At 42.2% G+C, this 17,094-nt stretch overlaps 1 long non-coding RNA gene across 3 annotated transcripts in view; it reads left to right on the forward strand.

The window, feature by feature from the left end:
• Positions 1–459: 459 nt before the first annotated feature.
• Positions 460–17,094, forward strand: part of LOC128341207 (uncharacterized) — a 30,992-nt gene continuing 14,357 nt past the window's right edge. Inside the window, exons 1-4 of one of the 3 annotated variants that reach the window (XR_008314262.1) lie at positions 460–672; positions 1,243–1,329; positions 14,707–14,875; positions 15,470–16,057. This is a non-coding gene — a long non-coding RNA (uncharacterized LOC128341207). Of the gene's footprint in view, positions 673–1,242; positions 1,330–14,706; positions 14,876–15,172; positions 15,261–15,469; positions 16,058–17,094 lie in introns of those variants that run through there. The other 2 variants (XR_008314264.1, XR_008314263.1) reach the window with 2 other exon arrangements.

A 17,094-nucleotide genomic window follows, 5' to 3' on the forward strand; every position in this document is an offset into this window, starting at 1 on the left:
TCTGTTGTAAACTGCGTTTTGAGCGGTATACAAATGTGTTAGATAGATAGATAGATAGATAGATAGATAGATAGATAGAAGAATGTTGTCTTCTGTATCCAAATTGTCCAAAAAGGAGATATGTTCCCCTGTCCTGCACTGATTTATTCACCTCTTCTGCACTGAAGATTTTTGAGAAGGCACAGTGAAGACAGGCAAGAAGGATTGAGTCAAGTCCCTGGCTAATCTGCTGTATGACACAAATGAGGAAGGCAGAAACCAGCAGGTAGGGATGTGCAAACTGGTTCAACATTGAACGGGTTCAATGTCGAACCGGTTCGGTTCAAAGGTTCAAAGGTTTGGGGTGAAGCCAAACCACCACCAGTTCAACTCAACCTTGGATCAACACACACACACACACACACGGATGTTGAGGGGTTTGCAAGCCATTTTGAATTTCTCTGTGTGTGTGTGTGTGTGTGTGTGTAACATACCTCCTCTGGGGGGCTTCTACAAGGCCGGGGGGGTCCACAGTGGTTCCTTCTCCCCCCTCCAGCATTTCTTATGCAAAAAAACACCCTGTTTGGGCATTATTCGACTCATTCCAGGCCTTTCTCCTGTCACAGCGGCCATTTTGGAGGCCGCTGCCCATGCGCAAAGGGCCCCTGTGTGGCTTGGTCATGAACGGAGGGGGTAAGTACAATTTTTTTTAAAGCTCAAAATGTCTCATGAACACCCCCACTAAATGAACCAGGGGGGGTTCGATGGGGGGCAAAACTGTATAGGTTTTGGCCTGGTTTTGCAGGGTTTAAAAAACTGTTTTAATTGTTTTAATAATGGTTTTATGTTGTTTTTACATTGTTTGATTTTAATAGTTAATTGATTTTTGTTTTGTTTTAATGTAAACCGCCCTGAGCCATTTTTGGAAAGGCAGTATAGAAATCAGATAGATAGATAGATAGATAGAACTGAACTGATCCAGTCTGGTTTGGGTCCACTTTAGACTCGAATCGAACCAGGCCAGCCGGTTTCATGCACACCCCTACTATTTTTTTAATATATATTTTGTTGCCTAGAATATTTTATTGCCTAGGAAATATTTTATTGCCTAGGAAACAGACTTTGGGTGTCACCATTCTTGATGTGAGCTCAAGACAGTTTCGAATGTGACAGTTCTTCCTCAGGGAGAAACGTTAAAATGTCGGCAAGACTGAAACAGCAAACCTAAACAAAATTCAGTTCTTGTACTTGCTCTGTTAACAGAACCAGTTGCTCTATTCTGGGAGAGGTCGGAGCACATGTTTTGCATGCAGAAGTTCCCCAGTTCAAGCCCTCGTATCTTCAAGTCAGGTAAAAAAGACCTCTGTCCAAAACCCTGCACGTTTTCCGAATGGGGCTTTTAAAGCCCTTTAACTCTCATCTCCTCTGGAACGGAGCGGGTGCATTCACATATCAGCCCTATTTACCCCAAAGCCTCTGCGAGTTATTGGGAAGCAGTTCACACACAATTCGCGTTTTTCACAGCACGTTAGAGTGTAGCCCAATGTACTGTATATCCGGAGTTAAAAATTCCACTATTTGTGTCAGTATTTTTGGACAACTTTGAGTTCACAGTACAGCCTCCCAGTAAGCTCACAGTAAAGCCTGCTGTGTGTAAAAGGCCCTGGAGAGTCTCCTCCATTCAGTGTTGACATATTGAGCTTGATGGACCCATGCTCTGAGTCAGTAAAAGGCAACTTCATAAGTACACTACCAGATACTGGAAGGTAGTTTAATTGAAGTTTCTTTCCATATTTCAAGTTTTCACCCTGAGGGGGGGAAATGTCACATTCAAAACATGTCAGGACTTAAAGCATTCTCTGCGCCTGTTTACTTCTGCCTTCTATATCTGTGTGCTATGGGGGAAGCCCTCCGTTTTTTTTGTAACCTAGCATCATGGCAGTACATTTGGATCATGTAGTTTATAGACAGAAGTCACACAATTAGCAGATACAACATGGGCTGGGGAAATAACAGCAAGGTAGATGGGTGGGTTACCTGAAGCATTGGACTGGTGAGGGGAAGCTTTGTCAATCCAAACTCTGAGAGCTGAAGGGCTCAGGAACAACCTCAGTAGGGTCTGGCAGCCTCACCTATCCCAAGGTTAAGTAGCGTACTGTTAAAGGGTGTCGGGAGCGATTAGCAAAGAGCAGCATAAATGATTGCTCTGAGACCTGGAGCCATATTTGAGGAAACCTCCCTGCAGGGAGGATGTGGGAAGCACTATCTTCTTTGCCTCACCTAAGGCGGTGTGGATACCTGCACTGGGGAATTAGAAGCAATCAGCATGATTGGGGTTACCACCAAATTGTTTATTTTAGGGATGTGCAGAACGTCTTGTAGGAATTCCACTGGGGGAGTCTGCTGAAGCAGCTTTCAAGTGTGACATCCATCTCAGGATTCAATTCACTGAGCAGGAAATTACATTACAGCTGCCACAATGGCTTACCTGTCAGGTAAGCATCCCCTGCTGCCTCCAAAATGGCAACCCTCCATATAAGGCAAGGGTGCACAATTCAAATGAGCCAATGGGCTGAAACCAACCACGACTTGGAGTGTGGAAGCCACGGTCATTTTTCAGCATATTATTACATTAAAATTAATTATTAGAAATATTAATGAAACTAAGTATTAATTATGGATCAACCAGAAAATGGACCCTGTCCATGCTCAGTCAGTGGGGCACCTGGAGTGCATGCCAGCCCCAAACAAATGTCAAGTCTTCTCCTCTCCCTACATCACTGTTGCTTTCAGGCTACAATCCTAGGAATTCAAATCCTGGAGCTCTTCATGGCTCCTGCTGTTTTTCTGTAAGATATTCCTATCTGGGAGCCAGCAAAAAGGTCCCTGCAAGCCAGATCTGGTTCCCAAGCCTCATGTTGTGCAGGCTTGATATAGGGAATCTTCTAGCAGCAATGGGAATGTTGTTGCTAGCGCTCACTGTCTTCATCTCCACAGTAGACTTGGAAATAATATTCTATTTAATGCATTAATTAGAATTGAAGAGAACATTTCAGAGAATTATTCCATCCATTCTATTGGAGAATATTCTTTTCAAAATCTGTACTACAGCCGGTACAGCACGGAAAGACTTTTGCACACACATTTTCATCTGGTTCTACAAATCACAGCATCTCTCCAGAGGTTATTGTTGATGCCTACCTTAGTTTCTTTTTAGATTCCGAGCCCTTTGGAGACAGGGGGTTGTCTTTATTTATTATTATTTTTATGTAAAATGCTTTGAGAACTTTTGTTGAAAAGCAGTATATAAGTATTAGTAGTAGTGGTATTAGTAGTAGCAGCGGCTTCTGGCCTGGCTCTTCAATCTAGGCTCCTTGTCATGCAGACTGAGCTCCCAGACTGCCCATCCCTGCACAACTGATGGATGATTTGCTTTGCTTGCTTTCTTCCCAGCTCACTTCCACCCAGCCAGCCAGCCCTGACATATACTAATGTGAATTAATGCAAGAAAAAGTTAGGTCCAAACAGTTTACTAAACTATTATGGCAGTGACTTTGTTCCTAAGAAGAAAAATCACCTAACAGCTACAGAGGAGAGGGAATTGTAAAACCAATTTTTGTAGACATGGTAATTCTGTAACTGACTGAAAAGAGTGAGAAAAGCTTCCATCTATTTCTACAGCAAACTGTTGTTGTTTTTAAAGATAATACAGCCACTGTATTTTAGAACACAATTTCACTTTATAGCGTCGCAACATTTTTTTCTGTAATTTGATGTAATAATTACATAAGAATGCCTTGGATTCCTCAGAGTTAAATAATTACAGACCTGTCTCCAACCTTCCATGGTTGGGCAAGGTGATTGAGAAGGTGGTGATCTCCCAGCTCCAGGCAGTCCTGGAGGAAACCGATTATTTATTTATTTATTTATTTATTATTATTTATTTTATTTGTATACTGCCCTTCCAAAATGGCTCAGGGCAGTTTACAATTATTTAGACCAATTTCAAAATGGCTTTCAGGTAGGCTATAGGGTGGAGACTGCCTGGGTCATCATGATGGATGATCTCCAGTTGAGAATTGACAGAGGACGTGTGACTCTGTTGGTCCTTTTGGATCTCTTGGTGGCTTTCAATACTATTGACCATAGTATCCTTCTGGAGTGTCTGAGGGGATTGGGGGTGGGAGGCATTGCTTTGCAGTGGTTCCGCCTCTACCTCACGGTCAGATTCCAGATGGTGTCTCTTGGAGACTGTTGTTGTTCAAAATCTAAACTTTGGTATGGTGTCCCTCAGGGCTCCGTATTGTCTCCAATGTTGTTTAACATCTACATGAAACAGCTGGGAGAGATCATCAGGGGATTTGGTGCAGGGTGTTATCAATATTCTGATGGCACCCAAATCTACTTCTCCATGTCAACATCATCAGGAGAAAGCATAACCTCCCTAAATGCCTGCTTGGAGGCAGTAATGGGCTGGATGAGGTATAACAAACTGAGGCTGAATCCAGATAGGACAGAGGTACTTATTGTGTGGGGTCGCAACTCGGGAGATGATTTTGATCTGCCTGTTCTGGATGGGGCCATGTTCCCCCAGAAGGAACAGGTGCTCAGTTTAGGGGTGTTTCTGGATCCGAACCTCTTCCTGGTGTCCCAGGTTGAGGCAGTGGCCAGAGGCACTTTTTATCAGCTTTGGCTGATATGCCAGCTGCGTCCATTTCTTGAGATGAACAACCTCAAAACAGTGGTACATCTGTTGGTAACCTCTAGGCTGGATTACTGCAATGAACTCTATGTGGGCTGCCTTTGTACGTAGTCTGGAAACTGCAGTTGGTTCAGAATGCAGCAGCTAGGTTGGTCTCTGGGTCATCTAGGAGAGACGATATTACTCCTGTCTTGAAGGAATTGCACTGACTACCGATACATTTCTGGGCAAAACACAAGGTGCTGGTCATTACCTATAAAGCCCTAAACAGCTTAGGCCCTGGGTATTTAAGAGAGCATCTTCTTCACCATGAGACCCACCACCTGCTAAGATCATCTGGAGTGGTTCCGCCAACTTGTCTGGTCCCTTCTCCGTTGCAGCCCCTGGACTTCGGAATGTGCCCCCTGTTGAAATAAGAGCCTCCCCATCTCTGGCAACTGAAGACACATTTATTCACCCAGGCTTTAAATTAGATTTATAGTTTTAAATAATTTTAATACTGTGTTTTAAATGTTTTTAATCTTTTAAATGATTTTAATTGTAAACCGCCCAAAGATGCATATTTTGGGTGGTATAGAAATATTTTAAATAAATAAATAATAATTAATTAATTAAAAGCCTGAGTGAACAAATGCGTCTTGACTGCCTTTTTAAAAGTTGTAAGAGATGGGGAGGCTCTTATTTCAGTAGGAAGTGTGTTCCAAAGCCTCAGGGCAGCAATGGAGAAGGCCCGTCCCCGAGTAGCCACCAGACAAGCCATTGGCAACCACAGACGAACCTCTCCAGATGATCTCAATGGGCGGTGCGGTTCATATGATTGTTTTATACTTGTAGACTACAATTGTGTTCCAAAAAGGCCAGCTCTAGACTAAATGGTGGCTGGGTGAGCAGTGAGCAGTAAACTTGGTGCCCCTCAGAATTTGTTCAGTTTTTGAATACCTTGGCTGATGATATCCAGATTAATGCTGTGTGCTCCATCCAAACAATGCTGTGCACATGCAATTTTCACTGATGCCTCCTTCCTTCTGCAGTCCTTTATGCTTCCAAAAAGTGTGTCTTTGAGAGTTTCAGACCTTTCATGGACATAGTTTTAGGTAGCACCGAGGGCTGCAGAAAGAAGGAGAGATCAGCAAATGCTCTCCCTCCCCAGTTGTCCATGCAACTGGCATAATGCTGATCTGGATGTCAGCTCTTAATTTTTATTGCATTTGCAGACTCTTTCACAACTTTGTTGCATGATCTACATGATTTATAAGTTGCACACATGAATCTGTACACCTTATTTATTCATGCCATACAACAACTAATAAAAACAATTTTGTTTTATCTTATGGAAGCTTTAAAATTCTAATAACAACTTGGCTCACTTCAAGCCTGGTTGGTACCCCAGGTGTTCACCAGGGACATCTTTTCCTAAATCCAACCAGGGGTGTGGTGTGCTGACTTTGCAATATTTCTTATGGATGTTTCCTGTGCTTAATTCCATTAATGACCCACTTTACCTAATGCTGCATGCAAACATAAAACAGAAGTATTTCCCCATGTTGTCCTTCACCCGATAGAGTAATCACATCTGCTTACCATTCCACTCATTCACACCTGCTTACTATTCTAATTCTACAATAAGCAAACCGCTTATGTGAAGAACTTTTGTTGATGCCAGTATCAATGAATTTATGTTAATAGTTAGAATTCTCAGCTCAGGTGTGTTTCAAGGGAAATTCTACTTGACCAAGGATGAGTTCCATCATTCACCTTCATTGACTAAATTACTCAGGTGTAGTCCCATTGAAATTAATGGGACAAGTTATGACTAACTTGTTCTGTTAATTTCAATGGGACAACTCATGAGTAATTTAGTCGGGATGTCAGCCATTATATCTGTCAGCTTACAGGGTAAATAGAAGCTTCCTAAAACAGATGAGGGGGGATCAGAAATCAGAAGGGTGGAATGATGAAGGTCAAGGAAAAGCTGCATCCTGGACCATCTGCTGTGCCATGAATTTGAGTGAAAATATATAGCTGAATAACAGAGAAGGGAGGTTGGTGCTCTGAATATATCCTATCTGGATGGACATCATCCACCCAGTAGAAGGTGAGTAATCACTGGGCTGGTTCACACAACCAAACAGGAGAGCTGGAAGGTAGGCAGGATCCCATCTTCCTGCTCCCAAATTACCTAAGCCTATTCATGGCTCTGCCACTTGCACGCCCACATGAACAGCATGAGTGATCTCCATAGCCAAGATCAGGGGGGAGACCAAGCTGGGTCCTCCAATATCCCACAATGCACTGCATGAGCAGCAAAGAGGCAGCCCTCAGTACAGCAACAGCGCTCCTCTCCCTGGCCTTGCAAGCCCCAAAACTTGATAGTACATATGGCTGCTGCTCACCTGGGAGCAGTTTAAAAGTGGTGATCCAAGAAAGATGTAAGGCAGATGATCCAAGGAAGATGTAAGATAGGTTCTGTTTTCCTCCTACCTCACTTGTAGCCTGGGTAGTGAAACTGGGCAACCCAGGCTCGGAGTTGCTGGATCAGGACTCCCAATGCCCCTGAGATTCCTGGGTTAACCCTCTCCTACCCAGGAATCTGTTTGTGAGAACTACCTTACTAAGGACCATTTCACACATTGTGCAGCAACAAACCCAGGTTTGAGTGTCTACTTTGGCAGGGAATCACAGCCAATCAGACATGTGCTCTCAAACACGTTTTTCACATTCACTGACCACTGTGAGCCTCTCCACACATTACCTGAAAGCAAGTCCAGGTTTGTGATCAAGTGTACAAGGAAAGGGCAGCCACTGTTGGCACTCTGGATGTATCCACACTTTTCATGGCAGCAACTCTAGATTCTATACAGACTGGACAGGGAGTTTCATCTAATTCTGGTTCTCTGATAAGTCTGCCTCTATGATAGACATGTTTCCAAACGTCTGTTCATCTCATTCATGCATTGTGTTTTTGGCTGCACACTTTAAAATATTAAGTTAGTATTTTAGTAAATACTAAATACTAACAAGTTATGAAATTTTAATTTGCTGTTGGTGAGGAACTTTTTCACAGGTTTCTCTTGGCTTCTTTTTCAAGGTTTCTCTTGGCTTCTTTTCCCTTGCTAACTTGGCAAAGAGGCACCTTTTAATGTGGTGATTCTCTTTATTTAGCAGGGGCAGAGTAACTGGCCCTATTCTCCCCCAGGACAGTACCTCCAGTGACTGTTGCTGGTATCTATCTTATGCTTCTTTTTAGATTGTGAGCCCTTTGGGGACAGGGTGCCATCTAATTTGTTTATTTCTCTGTGTAAACCACCCTGAGCCATTTTTGGAAGGGCGGTAAAGAAATCAAATAAATAAACAAACAAATATTATTATTAATGGTTTCTCATGTGGGAACTGCATGTGTGGATCTGTCCTAAGGCAGTATCAAAAGCATCATTTATGAAAAACTGATATTGTGTGGAATTCATTGGATTGATTAGAAGGAAAAAACATCTCCTCTTTGTCCTGTAAAGGGTCTGAGTTTAAGCCAGGCAGCAGGAAATCCTAGATCCTCACCTTGTAATTTGATTTGAGTAATTTGTGATGTTGAGAAATTCACTTAACATGCTCACCATTAGCTGTCACAATTCTAGAAAGGGTGGTAACATTTGCTTTCTTTAGAAATAATTAACAAGTTAATATTTTAACAGTGCTTTGAAAATGTCAAGTGCTACTGTAGATAATTTTTCCTCTAATCTGACAGTCTACCTTCAAAAGAGCTGCTTCTTACAAATAAAGGTGGAAGATGGTAGACAGGCAGTGTTCAGACAGAAGTAAATTCAAACCTTTTGCCAAACAAGCTACAAAGACTTAAACAAATTATATTTCAGCTAAAGATTGAAATCTCCCATGTTTGATATGTTCTGACTATTTATTATTTTATTTTATTTATTATTTATCACATTTTTATACTGCCCGAAATGCAAGTTTTCTGGGCGGTTTACAAGACAATAAAAAAACCAATAAAAAGATTAACACATTTCAACAATTAAAATTTAAAACGTTAAAACTATTAAAACACAAATAAATCACAATTAAAACATATCTAATTAAAATCCTGGGTGAACAAATGCATCTTGACTGCCTTTTTAAAGTTGTAAGAGATGGGGAGGCTCTTATTTCAGCAGGAAGTGTGTTCCAAAGCCTCAGGGCAGCAATGACCAACCAGGCTGCCACATTCTGGACTAACTGCAATTTCCAGACTACATACAAAGGCAGCTCCACATAGAGTGCATTGCAGTAGTCTATGCTCCACATAGAGCACATTGGAGGTGACCAGCTGATGTACTACTGTTCTGAGGTCATTTATCTCAAGAAACATTCCCGCCAAATCAAACGAATTGTGTTTATATATGATTACAGCGGCTAGGATTATATATGCATCTAACTGGCGTACTTTGGAGATTCCTTCCTTTAACGATTGGTTTTTGAAAGTGTGGGACTATGCTTCAGTTTCAAAAGTCTCGGCTTTTGTACATGGTATCTCTACTGAATCATTCGTGTCTATTTAGGAACCGTTTATAAATTATAATATCCATTATGGTCAAACTTTGTTCCCATTTTCTGGATTTGACTTATAGTGTTTTTGATATGTAACAAGAAGCTGAATAAATTAGATTTTACAATTTTAAGAGTCTGAATTTCTTTTGCTCTATCTTGTTTTAGATTTTTTTTATTTACTGCTGTAATTAATTAGAAAAATGAGGTTTTTCATTACAAAAAATGATTTATTTTGTATTGTTTTGTATTGTCTTAATGGTGACTTGTCTTTGTCTTCTTTGGTTTACTTCTCAATAAAAATTCTTATTTAAAAGAAAAAGGAAAAAAAGAAACGGATGCAGGTGGTACACACATTCAATATGGTCACACACTTCCACAGGGATCCTGGTCAAGGAGAGGTTATTCTTACAGACCACAGCTACTCCACCTCCCCACCCACATCTCCACACCTGCTCCTCAACAGAGTATCCTAGAGGGAGAAGCTGGGACCAGACTGGGCCAGCAGCCAGTCCCCCAACCAAGTCTCTGTAATACATACCAGGTCGTCACCTTCATCCAGAATCAGATCATGGATGGTTTCCGACTTATTCCAGACAGACAGAGGAGCAAGGTGAGAGTCTGTGGGAGGTTGGCACTGCTCCCCAAGGTCACAGAGCTGGCAGGGCAGTCGGAAGGGGAAACTTCACTTCCCCTGTAACAATGTGCTGACCTGCCAACTTTACTTCCTCTATTCCCTACTACCACCAGAATAGCCACCCCACAATAAATGGACATACCCCCTGTCTCCCCATCCCCAGACAAATCAAGACACATCTGAAACACCCAGGATCCAAAAACAACAGAAGCCAAAAAATATCACCAGGCTCTCACCCTTGTTGCTCCCCAAAGTGGCTCCCCCAAAGGGGCAACCCCCTTTGGTGTCACCCCTTCGGTGGCGATCCCAAGAGTGGTGGGCCCACCACTAGGGGTGTGCATTTTGGAATTTTCTTGTTTCAATTTGTATCCGAATTGAAACACCCCCATTTTGTTTTGTACCCAAATTTTCTGAATCCGAATCAGCCCTGTTTTGTTCTGTAGCCGAATTTTCCAAATCTGAATCTGAATCGATTTGGATTTTTAAAAAGGGTCCCAGGGCAAAAAGAGTGGCTGGTGGTGGTAGCGTCCAATGGGTGGAAGCTAGCAGCCAAATTTCAAAGGGATTAGGCAAAGGACTTATTTTTTGTGAATTTTTAAAGTTTACACATCTTTAAGAATTTTCCCATAGGGAATAATGGAGATTCCAGCAAATGTATCATTTCAAATCAAGGGGAAAGGGATGACCCAGAGCGGAGTGTGGTGGGTGGTAGTGCCCAATGGGGGCAAGGAAACTTCCAGAATTATTTCAAAGAAATTGGGCAAAGGGCTGATCTTTTGTGATTTGATGAAGTTTACGTGTCTAAGATTTCTCCCATAGGGAATAATGGAGGTTTAGGTTTCAGCAGCCCCATAATTCCACTTGGGAGGCACTGGGGTTGCCCAGAGTGAGGGGTGTGTAGTGCACATAGGGTGCCAACCACCCCCACATACCCACAAGCCCGTGGGGTACTGGGTTTTGTTGTTTCTGAGGTGTTCATTGTAGATTCTTTGGTAGCATATGAGATTTTCAGTGAAAAACAAGAATCCACTCTCATATGCTACCAGAGAATCTACACTCAGAACACCACAGAAACAGCATAACCCAGCACCCCATGGGTTAGCAATCCTTCCCCTGGCCAATGTGGGGTCAGTAAAGAGTGGCAAGAAGCAAAAGAGCCAATGGGGAACAAGGAGGGAATTGTCAGCAGGTCAGCCCATGATTTAGGTCACCGATCAGAAGGCTGGAAGGGTGGGAAATTCAAAGAGATGTCAAACACAAAATGGAGACTGACTCAGAGATCACTACAAAATGGAGGTCCGAAACAACAAAACGTTTTGTAGTCGAAACAGGGACATTTTGTTTTGTATACAAAACTTTTGGATCTGGAAAATGGGTGTTTGGTTTTGTCTACAAAACACCCGAAACAGGCTGTTTTGGGTACAAAACATTCTGTATCCAAAACGTTTCGCCCATCCCTACCCACCACCACAGGGCAGCAGCCCTTTTATAAGCCCAGCAAGATGGCTAATCTATGCATCTGACCCTCAGGAACTGCTGACTCACTCCCTCTGGCACCTGCCAATCCTGCATAGACTCACCTGCATAGCAGCAGCCACAGCCCCACACATTAGGGGGCACACGCTGGCAAGCTCACAACAGCAGATAGCAACCACACAGGCTCTCACCACTGAGCATCCACTGTCTCTGGGAAGCAGATGTTAAAGTCCCCTCTTTCTCCCTACAAGGCTTCTGGCAACTGAAGCACAGAGCACAGCGAAGCAGCCCTTTATGAGACCAGAAAGATGTCTAATCTAGGCAGCTGACCCTCAGGAACTGCTGACTCACTCCCTCAAGCCCCAATCCCGCACAGACTCACCCGATCCTGCACAGACTCTTGATTGAAGCATAGAACTCAACTGAGATCTGGAACATCATTATTCTTGAGCAAATTTGCATTTGGGTAAAGGAAGTTTATTTTAACTCCAGTAAATATGAATCTTGGGAAAGACTGGGTTTTCCAAAACAACAAAAAAGGGGGTACAGTTGGGGAAGTTGATGGAGGAAATTGTGTGTTTTCACCCAACCACGTGAGAAAACAGCTTCAGAAAATTTGAATCTGGAGGTTTAAATGTTTGGAAAATGTGAAGACCCACATGTGAGGATTTAGAAATTTGTAAATAGATGATCAGGCTTTGGAATTCTCTCCCTTCTCCTCTTGACCCCTACGTTATAGGTGTTGCTTTTTATTTTTGTTTCTTCAGGCCTTTCAGATGGAGGAGTTTCCCCCTTGGTTGTTGTATGTGTATGGAGATGTTTTCCCCGTATGTATGTATGTATGTATGTATGGGGAGAGAGAGAGAGATCAGTGTTCCCTCTAAGGCAGGCATCCCCAAACTGCGGCCCTCCAGATGTTGCTGAACTACAACTCCCAGCATACCCAGCCACAAAAAATTGTGTCTAGGGATGCTGGGAGTTGTAGTTCAGCAACATCTGGAGGGCCGCAGTTTGGGGATGCCTGTTCTAAGGCATGTGCATGTGTGTGTGCTCACGCATTTTTTGATGTCTGCTCAGTTAATTATAGATTATAATTATAGGATTAATTATAATCTATAGGATTATAGATCCTGCTCAGATTTAATCAGGAAGGTCCCATTCTGAATGCACATGCCTGCACACTGCCTTGATACTGCCATCCAGAACAAAACACATTCCACACACAGATGAGAGAGAGAATATTGACAGTAATCCACATAATGTTTAAGACTAGGTTCTCAAGTGAGTACCAGCAGAAATAGTTCAGTACTCACAGATATCACTGGCTCCTCCTCATCTTCTGCCACTTTTGGTGGTATGGCCCTTCGCTCACCATGGGCAGCTTGTACCATCTTCAGTACTCCTGCTGCTCTTGCTATCACTTGCCAGTAGGTCTCTGGGCCTCCAAAGGAAAAGGCCACATTCCGGTCTGTAGGCAAGAACGGGGCTTTCCCCCTTCTGAGTGGCCAGAGAGCTGCTGGGAATGGAATATGTACCATAAATTCCCAGAGGCAATCTGGGCTTTTCAGACAAGAATGGGGCCTTTTCCTGCTTCTGAGAGGTCTAGAGAGCCACTGCAAGTTGCAGGAGTGGCGGACTAGGTCTAAAAATATTGGTTGCCAGGAGACAAAGGGGCCCCACCCACAACTATAAAGCTATCATTGACTTTTTATAAGAAATAAATAAAAATTTCAAAAATACATAAGTGGAAAAAAGGTACAATTAAAATTTTTGCAAAATAAATGTATATTTTTAAATAATTACAGTGTACATATATTGTACATATTACTGGCAGTATACACTACAGATTGTTATAATTGAATTTTTATTGATTTTTTTAAAATTTTAAATAAATGGTGGCTATTTTTCAATAGTTTGCTTGTACTGAACATTTTACACATTATTTATTTATTTATTTATTACATTTATATCCCGCTCTTCCTCCAAGGAGCCCAGAGCGGTGTACTACATATTTAGGTTTCTCCTCACAACAACCCTGCGAAGTAGGTTAGGCTGAGAGAGAAGTGACTGGCCCAGAGTCACCCAGCTAGTATTATGGCTGAATGGGGATTTGAACTCGGGTCTCCCCGGTCCTAGTCCGGCACTCTAACCACTACACCACGTAACAGGTACTTCAAAAGCATATTTCATGCATTCCACTATATTAAGAGCAATCATTTGAGTTCACTAGATGACTGTGCAAATCTGTCAATAATTACTTCTGCATCCAATTCATCCAACAATTCCTTTTCAATGGATAGCAACATGTATGATTCCAAGTTCTCCTCAGACAGTGAATTTCTTAGCCTTGTCTTTATGATCTTTAGCTTTGAAAATGTCCTCTCACATTGGACTTTAGTAACTGATAGTGTGCAGATGACTTTATAAAGTTCATAAAGGTTATCATATGCCTTGTCGTGAAGTCTGTTGGATGCCAGAATTTTCAGTACACACGATGGGCAAGTGCGACAAATTTTACACTTGTTGCAACTGGAATCCATATTCTCACCATCATTAAGCAATAGCTTTAATACATCAAAGTTCGAAGCAAAAGAAAACAATTCCAATATTACTTGATCTTTGCTGATTTGTGGAAACAGCTTAATAATACCTTCCAATGCTTCATCTTCAAGGCCCTTCTCTGCAATAGTTTTAAACGTTGCTGGGTCCAAGCAGGATAAATCTTTATACAACTTTTTGTGTTGTACAAAGCGTGAATCTAGTGACTTGACAATGCGGTCCATTATTAGGTTAAACACATTTACTTGAAAATCAGCTAGAGAATCTGAGGAATTTCCTTCATCGTCTATAAGCTCATCTGCCATTCTTTTCTTCTTCCTCTGCCTCTTAACTGGCAATGCTATTTCCAAAGAGTCAGTTTCCCATGTTTGATTTTCATCCATATTCAACTGTGAAATTTTGCCATTACATTTGTTTACAAATTCCAATGCCTTGCTGTGAACATTATCAAATGTTCTTGTCTGTTCCTTCAACTTTGTTTTAGCTGAATCTACTAAACTCCATGCAGAAAACATATCTAAACCACTTGTCTGTAAATAACTTGATAACAGGGCTGTAGTTTCAAATATATAAAAGAAAGTAAATGCTGTCAATATTGTTTCATACTTTAGAAGACTTTGAACTAAACATTTGCTTCTTGTTTTGTTTTTGCATTAAACTTGTCTGAATCTTGTATCATTGATAAGCATGTCAATAGATTTACAAAAGTACTGACAGCGGCATCATTAAAACGTCCAAATATAGTTGTTGCTGCGTTGGATTTTCCTGACCATCTTGTCTCACCAATTAGCTTTAATTGTTTCATTTTTTCTTGTCCTAGATGTTTTCCAACAACTTCTGTCCATACAGCCATTCTCTTGTATGATGTTGATGGTAATGGAGCAGAGACTGTACCGGGTTGCAAGATTATAATTTTGACATAGTACATATAAAAGGGAAAGAGAACGTCATGGCTGATGCACTCTCCAGAAGGTTTACCTAAAGTTCAGGTAATGGGACGTGATGTCCTGAAAATGTATTTCTGAATATAACTATGATATGTGTATTGATATTGCAAAGGTGATCAAAAGTGTTTATTAATTTTTATAAGTGTAACTGGTAAAAGAAAAAGGTAAAATATTAAATGTACTGTATATTAAAAACCACATGCTTCACCCATTGCCTAGGAGAGGTTTGGGAAAACCTCCCCTGAAGCAATGAGAGAAAGGGTGGGATATTGATGGACCCCACAAATGGGAGTGAAAAGTAAAGCCAGAAAAATGTTCTGTCTGTGTGTCACCCAGCAGAACCTGCCCAGAAAGAGTTAATGGCAGGCAGAATCAGAGTCTGTGACTGACAGCCAGAGAAGGGGCGAGTCTGGAAGAGATACATCAGGCAAGTTCTGGAGGGAAAGAGGGAGTTCTGAGAAAGCACTGCTTGGGTGCAGTTGTGTTCTGCTCTGACCTACTGAGAACAATTTTAACAATCACAGTAATTTTAACACTCCACAGTAAATGATAGTTTTGAGTGGGCCCCCTTTGTCTCCACAGTATATTAGGGCCACAGTATATAAAAAATATTAATTAAATACATACCTTTTACAGAACACATAAAACACAGCAAGCACGAGGTGAAGAGCTGACGAAGCACACGCGAACTGACGAGGCCGATGCAATGGAAAATATTTGCTGTCTGTGCAATGTGGGCAGGGGCAATAGCTCGCAGGTCGAGGGCGCAGGGGCTGAGCAGTGACTCGCGGAGGATCTGCTCGAGGGCCAGCTGCATGGTGTCGCTCAGCGGCATCAGGCCCATGAGGGCCAGCGGGGTGGCAGCAGCGGTGGCAGCAACTGCCACAGGAGGCGGCAGAGGCGGGCGGGGGCCGCGGTGGGCATGCTGCCGGAGGCTCACCAGTGCCCGCTGCCCTCCACCAGGCGCCCCCGGCTGGCTGGGCATAATATTCTTAAATATAAAGTATCCTCGAAAAATGATTTTATTAATTTTTTTATTAAAATAGTAATACGATGTAAATTTTAGTTGCAGACAGTAATAATATTGGAACTTCTATTATATTTTCAAACTATTAAAAGGTCATTAACATTTTAAACATATTTCTAATGTTTAAGGGGGCCCAATTCATCAGGGGCCCACAGGGCCCACTTGCCATCGGGCAAGCTGACACCCTGGCCAGTCCACCACTGAGTGGCAGTGAGGGCAGCAGATGCTGCAGCAAGGGGGAGGTGGCGAAAGTGGGAGGAGGAAGCAGGCTACTGAGGTGGCCACAGATGGTTCTCCTTTGAACATTTTTCAAACATTTGGGCTACTCTTACCTGAGGACCACTTTGGGTGGAAAAACACACACACACACACACACACACACACACACACTTGTATTGATTATTATTTTATTGGCATCTTTAAAGCTGTGCACCACTTTGGAGGCCCAGAATAGAAAAGCGACCTATTATAAACACAAATGGAAGCAAACAATGACCTACATGCCACACAGCATCATATGTGCAGTGTCAGACCCACCTGTGCCACTGCAGGGCTCCAAGTATTCCATTTTTCCCAAGGGAAGCCCTGCACTGCGTGTGGTTGGTTGTACAAGAGGCATCAGTCCCGGTATTGCCCTCTTGCACAGCAGCATGGCTGCATGTTTTAGGGCCCTGCAGTAGCACGGGCAGGTCTGGCACCACCTGTGTTCCTCTGCGGGACATGGAAGGCCATTTCTCCATGTGGAAGAGTTAGGACAATCCTGAGGATTTAGATGAGAGGTTCCAGTACCTGACTAGGTACAACAATAATATTTCTCATTCTCCTGAAATCTGATGCATTCGCCTCTCAAAAAACCAAACCAAAACCAAAACAAAGAAACCATCCCTTGGTTTCTAAAGGGCAACATATCTTCAATTTTAAGGGAATTTTATTTTAAATCATGTTCCTTTGGAAAATCCTTAGAACATCCAAAAGAAGATGAAGTTTAAAACAAAATCTCTCTGAAGGAAGCAACAAAGAAATAAATTTTATACGATGGACAAATCCTTTCCCAATATTTCCATGCTCTCCGAGTCATATCATGCATCCTGTAATGGCTCTGAACATTTTCTACATATTTATTTATTTTGAATGATTGTATATCTTCATGCACCCATAAATCAAGCAGGCACTGTACAACAAAACAAAACAAGAGGAGGGCTGTCTCTACAACGTAGAGAGGGGGAAATCCCCA

This window comes from Hemicordylus capensis, chromosome 1 (assembly GCF_027244095.1).
Source record: "Hemicordylus capensis ecotype Gifberg chromosome 1, rHemCap1.1.pri, whole genome shotgun sequence".
Taxonomy (NCBI): Eukaryota; Metazoa; Chordata; class Lepidosauria; order Squamata; family Cordylidae; genus Hemicordylus; species Hemicordylus capensis.